Here is a 6,519-nt window from a genome sequence, read left to right as displayed (position 1 = left end):
TGTTTTTTTAATCATCTTTTCTCCCCCCCCCCCCCCCCCCCCCCCAGCAGACACAGATGGGTAACTATGTAATGGGAACCAAAGGAACCTGATTACTAACAAAAGCACTGGCACATATACAAAGAAAAAGAACAAAAATTAAGCTCCTTTCCCCCACCCCCCTGCCCCATAATCCATTCAATTATGAAATCCTAAAATAGAATCTCTTCTTTCTCACTGCACTTCTAACGAAATTCATAGTTTCCTATGACTTAAGTACCTTAGCCTCCTGAAGACTATGAGGAAGGAAAACCATGTAAGAATTTCATCAAATTCTTTTCAGACTTTTTGGCAACTTCCTCACTTCAGCCAATCAAGCACCTAGAGTGAGCAGGTGCACTGCATCCTGTTAGCTGTTTTGCCATATTAGCGAGGCATGTTGACCAGTAAGAGAATAGTGATAATCTACACAATGTGGTTTAAGAGATTAAGCATTCATGTCAAGGTTGAAACTGCGGGTTAGAGAGAGAGTGGCAGAGCAAGATACAGGAGAAGAGAAGCGAGAATAGTTTTTTCAAGCAACCTACAAATTGTCTTTTAAAATCTGCTGCAGACTACCTCAGTGTCCAGGGTACTGTACTGGAGTTATAATATCCCCTTGAATTTTGGATCCTTCTAGCAGTTATCAGTTTTCTATGTTTAAAAGTCTGTTAGGCTTCAGGCATATGTCAGACTATCTGTAATCGTGCCTGATACATAGCGTACATATCATCCAAAATTACAGTTATTGTAAACCCACTGTGGTTGGATCCTCTGCCCCACCTTTGCTGCCGAATGAAAAAAGACCCAGCTAAATAGTATTTTCCTTTCAAGACTGTTTAAATCTAACTCACAGAAACACTTTTTCCCCTCAGTTTCATTTAAATTCTTTGCAAGTAGTCTTCATCCTGGATTCTTTGTATGTTCAGTTCAGCCTTCTCACATCCAGTGTTTCCAGGGCATGTGATTTGTAGAGGACAGCAGATCGAGCGTACTGAGAACACTATGTGCCTCCCTGGAAAGGGCCTCATGAAAACAGATATGCCACAGCTTGCAAGTTAGTCCTAAGTAGGTGTAACCTTCTGGGCAAAATGACAGGGACAGACAAGAAGAGCCTGTCACTCAGGGACAAAGCAGCAAGAACTGATGCTAAGATTCATGTTGATGTTTATTATATAAACTATCAAAGTCCCAATTACCAAACATGATAAATTTGACCCCATACTATTTGTGAACGCTAACATGCTAATTAATTCTTTTCTCCTGACATACCATAAACCCTATTTCTAGATAACAGACATTTAGAACGTTAATTTTAAGCAAAAAACTTTATTGCTACTGCTTTATTCCACACATACATTTTACTTCCCTCCTACTCCTTCTAATAGCTATTCTGTATTTGTTTCTTCAACGGCTTTTCCAACTAACAGGCTTTCAGATTTTACAAAGAAGTGGTTTCAGCTACAACAAACATACCAGTTATGAGAATAAAAGTACAGAACTAGTAAGAAAAGAGTTTGTGCCATATTTTAAACTAAACTCCTTCCACTAGAAAAGATGAACTACAAGAACAAGGCTATATTTTTCTACCATTTCACATTCAAAAAAAACTAAAAAAAAAATATCACTAAGACATGTTTTTGAGTGAGTCTGATCACTTTGAAAATTCCACTCAGACTCCTGACCCCATACTTGCACAACCAAGTGCTACCAGAGGAAAAATCCTATCTAGGAATTCAAAACCATATTTTGCACACAGTATCCTATGCACTAGATTGGGAAGAGTCAACATGAGGCATCATGACTGATCTAAGTCAATCTAGGATTGCTGATACTCCAAAAGAGGTATTCCTGCCTTGCCCCTCCTCCAGCTGTGCACTCCCACACTTCTTTGTTTAAGCACTAGCAATGGAAATCATCTACACTGTGTACCAACTCCTCTGTGCAGTTAAAAATCTATATGCCTCCTACCAAAGAAAGATTTTTTCCAACTGAAATAGTAAGGGAGAACCTTGTTTTCTGTTTAGAGAACTGAACAGAGAACTATTTTTCCTGGCAAAAAAGCAACTTCATATCAGCAAGAGCTTACTGTAAAACCAGCCCATCAAGCAACTCAGAACAGTGCTCCAAATCCTGCACATCAAGCTAAGCCTAACAATGAATATACAATATAAAATGCCTGGCAACATCTGTGGCTCAACTTCCATTACTCTATAGTTTAAGTATCTCAATCAGAACTGATACATGCATCTTAACTGAAATCCAGAATCCTGTGCTGAAAAAAAGACACACTGAAGTCATCTAGGGAGGAAAAAAAAAAGGCAGGCAATTCTCCCTCTTTTAAAAGATACTCAGAAGTAGCAGTAGCTGTGCTCATCTTCACAGTAAATGATTAGAGAAATCACTTAGAAAGCAAAAGAATGAAATCTCCTTTGTTATACCCAAGAAAATACAAATCACACCATAAACTTATAGCCCAAGAAGTTAGGACAGATAGCTGGAAGGGAGGAATCCTATATCGTGTTTCATGACCTCAGAATTATTCTTAGCTTTTTGTTTTAAATTAAAAGATTAATACAAGAAGGCACAATAGCGTTCTTAAGACTGGAAATTCCACCTTTCCAGATACTTGGGCTAACTATTTTAGAAAAATGGAGCTAGGCTTCCTCTTGCTTGCTCACTCTCTGGCCTACTGATTCTTGCACAGTATCCCGGGATCAGCTGTCTATTTAGATATGGAAGAAACAGCTGATCAAAAAAATCTATAATGCAACAAACTTTCATTCTTTCATCAATGAATCCTTTCCTCTTCAACAATGTACAGATAAACGAGTAATTACTACCACTGACTAGTTAGGAACGCCTCCCACCTGTAGTCTACAATAAATTTTTTGCACATCCCCTATTCAAGTTAAGAAGAATTCATTATATTGTATGTGAGAGAGCAAAGGATAAGAGATGTGAACAGTGCTCTATCTTAAGAAGAGTATATTATATCTGTCATTTAAAACCCAAGCAGACATTGAGCTTGAAGCCACCGATTCCAATCCTTTAAATTCTCTATGAAGACTAAAGATGGATTTTGATTAGCTACACGTGGTTATCTCCTCATTTTCCTAACACATAGGTCTACAAGAATTCAGTCACCAGCTACACTGCCTGTTTTATGGTCCTTCATTCATGAAAGTGATACTTAATCTGGTGACGGACTGTGCTGATACAAGTGGAGCTATTACTGCAAGCTAGGCACACAAGGGAAAGGGCTGTGAGATCCAAATGAAAAATACTTTTGGTAAAACCAAATAAAACAAAGTCACTTAGATGTAGAGAGGCAGGGTGCTGAAACAGGAGCCCAAGCATTTGCAGGAAATGAAATCAGAAATGAACTGGATTCACTTATCTACAGATGCCTCCCAAATCATGTAACAAGAAATGTGCCTGAAACATTCTATTTCTGTTCTCAGATAAAGAGGTAAAAGTACATTTAAAAGATCTCTTCAGTAGAAGCGGAGCACAAAATTGAAAACAGTCTCTTGCACATCATAAATAAGTGGTCCAAAGAGGGAGTGCTACCCAGGACTATGCATATGCATAGATTTGAGGAAATTTATGAGAAAAGCCACATGAGAAAGATAAATTATTTCTTGGATTTAAAATACTCTGGATGAGTTAGACACTTCATATTAAATCAAGGTTCAATGGATCAACACAGCTACTCACTATATATGGTACATCTTAGTGGTTTAAAGTGGCTTAAAACTGTATAGTCTTCATCAATGTATTTGCTCTATTCCAAGAGTAGTAGAAATAAATATTGCAGAAGTTATGGTTAAACTATGTCCCATGCCCATATACAAATTACATCCTTGTGTATAATGGCAACTTTGTAGAACACATGGAAAACATAAGGGATATATAGCAGGTTTCAGAAACGTGGAATTAATCTTAATATATCCAACAGCAAAATTGGAAAGATTTCAGAAAAATGCTAAAAGAACAACTGAAGTTCTGGAAAACATGACTCTAAACTGGCAGAGTCCCTCCCAGGTAAGCTCCACTCCTGCGCTCAAGTATTTTCCATGCCCTCATGGTATGGCTTCTTAACTCAAACTCAAAAACCTGCAAGTAGTTTACAGCAAGAGTACTTTCATGGTCAAAGTAAATTACAAAATCCCTTCCTTTTGTATTATCCTCTTCCCCCTTCCCTCCCTCCCCCTTGTGTTAATTCAAAGCTCTTCTGAATCATGTGAGAAGCCCTTCACCTTTTTCTTCCTGCTCCGCTGTTACAATGTTTTCTAATGAAAGACTTAAGAAGCATAGCTTAATTAGCTCACTGAAGAAAAAAGTATTAGAGGTTATCTGATCACAGTACACTGCCAACATCTGGAAAAAATATTTCTACTAGAAGATAATTCAGCCAGAAACACAACAAGAGGTAGTGGTTGCAAGCTCATGTATTAATTAAAACTAGAGCTAATACAATAGAAATAAGAAAATAGTAATAAAATAATAAATAATACACCAGCTAAGCAGCAGGGAAGAAATATCTAGCAATGAATAAGTGTTTTCCGCTGGAACACCTTTTTAGAAGTGATTGAAAGCAACATTACATTGGAAGTTCTTAGAGAGAAATAGAATAAAATGCTACAAACTTATTATAGGGGGGAAAAAAAAATCTTTCATCGTAAGTTTAACTATGATCTAACTACATCTCCTTACAAATTCTGTGATGTTAAGATTTCATGAGTAGTAATCACACCTTGAACAGAACTGATGAGGCATCCACCTATGCTCGAAAGTGTCCTGGTCTGGAAAGGCACCTAATCACTGGTTAAATAAAATTACATAATTCCAGATTGGAATTTAAATTCCATGTAAACTCCTAAAGGGATCTTACCTATTTGTATGTTTAGATCACAGCTGATCTAACCATACTGATAACCATAGCACTGGATCCAGTGTCCACACTGCCAAGTTACTTTCACTCAGGAACACACACAAAAAAGGTTTTTCCCCTTTGCATAATGCATAGGGGAAAGAATATTCTTACAGGAAGTGTAAAACCTGGCACGAGGTACCCTGAACATCACTTTGTAAGGCTATTCTCAGCAAGAAAGTCTGGCTTAAGCCTAGTAAAAATGGTATTCCAGGAGTTTCTAAATACAAATTTGTAACAACAACAGACTGGCTAAATAGCAAGAACTTGAGAATGTTACGATAACAATCTCAAAGGCAGCTGGAAAGAGCGGGGTTCATGGCAATTAACAAGATTCATTGGAGTAGAAGGGAGAGGGGCAATTGATTTATTTTTACCTTTATATACAATTCACAGTGAACAAGCCAGACAACTCAATTAAAAATTAAGCATAACAGCTTTTTTCATAGATATATACATGGACGTTTCTTAATGGAAAAGCAGCTATTCTGCAATACCTGTTGAAACTAGTGAAATGAAGTGTATATATACATAAAGGGTTTTTTTTATTTGGTTGGGTTTTTTGGGAGGGAGGAGGTTGTTGGCTTTGGTTTTTAGGGGCTTTGTTTTTAAACACATAGGTCAACTATCATCAAGCTAAGTATTCCCATAGAACACAGACCTAGAGGATCCATACGCTTAATCTCAGAGGAAACTCCATCATATAATCTTGTCTGTCTCAGTAAATGTCAAGCAAATTTACATTTGCAACTTATCTCTGTTTAAAGAGAACTTCCTAGCTTTGATGTTTTTAAGTACATGCAGAACCACCTTTTTCTCTCACGGAGATGAATAGCTCCATAAAGCCCTTTCAACCTCATATACACCATCAGGCAGTTATCACTCAAGTACACACAAGGTACAGCTAGATTTTCACCTTTTTTAGTCAACCACACAGTAAGTCACCTTGAGTACATTTGTCAATATGTGTGTACCCAGAAGGTATGACCTGTTCTCACAGTGTCTGACTTTACTACCGTAAACTTGCCATTTTCTACATGAGGGTACATCTGAAACAGAATGACAACTGAGACTATTGCAGATAAGTTATCTCATGTAAGAAGCCTATCTATTCCCCAGGAGTACAAAGTCTCCTGAGATCCACGACAGCCAACTGTTGACTGCCACCTGGGGCTGGAAGCATTAATTTAAGACCAAAAAAACCCAAACCATTTTGCACACCATTTCAGTAATTTAGCTCATCTAGTGACAGCAAAGGGCCATATGTTGTGTCCTCTCCCCTCCCCCCGACACCCTGTTGTGGTTTAACCCCAGACAGCAACTAAACACCACACAGCCGCTCACTCACTCCCCCCCAGTGGGATGGGGGAGAGAATCGGAAGGGTAAAAGTGAGAAAACTCGTGGGTTGAGATAAAGACAGTTTAATAGGTAAAGCAAAAGCCGTGTGTGCAAGCAAAGCAGAACAAGGAATTCATTCACTCCTTCCCATGGGCAGCCAGGTGTTCAGCCATCTCCAGGAAAGCAGGGCTCCATCACACATAACGGTTACTTGGGAAGACAAACG

General features: G+C 38.3%; 1 protein-coding gene across 1 annotated transcript in view; it reads right to left on the bottom strand.

The window, feature by feature from the left end:
• ADAMTS20 (ADAM metallopeptidase with thrombospondin type 1 motif, 20) overlaps positions 1-6,519 on the bottom strand; it is a 114,289-nt gene that overhangs the window by 98,600 nt on the left and 9,170 nt on the right. The window lies entirely within an intron of this gene.

This window comes from Pygoscelis adeliae, unplaced genomic scaffold (genome assembly GCF_000699105.1).
Source record: "Pygoscelis adeliae isolate BGI_AS28 unplaced genomic scaffold, ASM69910v1 Scaffold113, whole genome shotgun sequence".
In the NCBI taxonomy this organism is placed as follows: Eukaryota; Metazoa; Chordata; class Aves; order Sphenisciformes; family Spheniscidae; genus Pygoscelis; species Pygoscelis adeliae.
The sequence above is the reverse complement of the archived record's forward strand: the minus strand, read 5'-3'. Positions and strand labels throughout refer to the sequence as shown.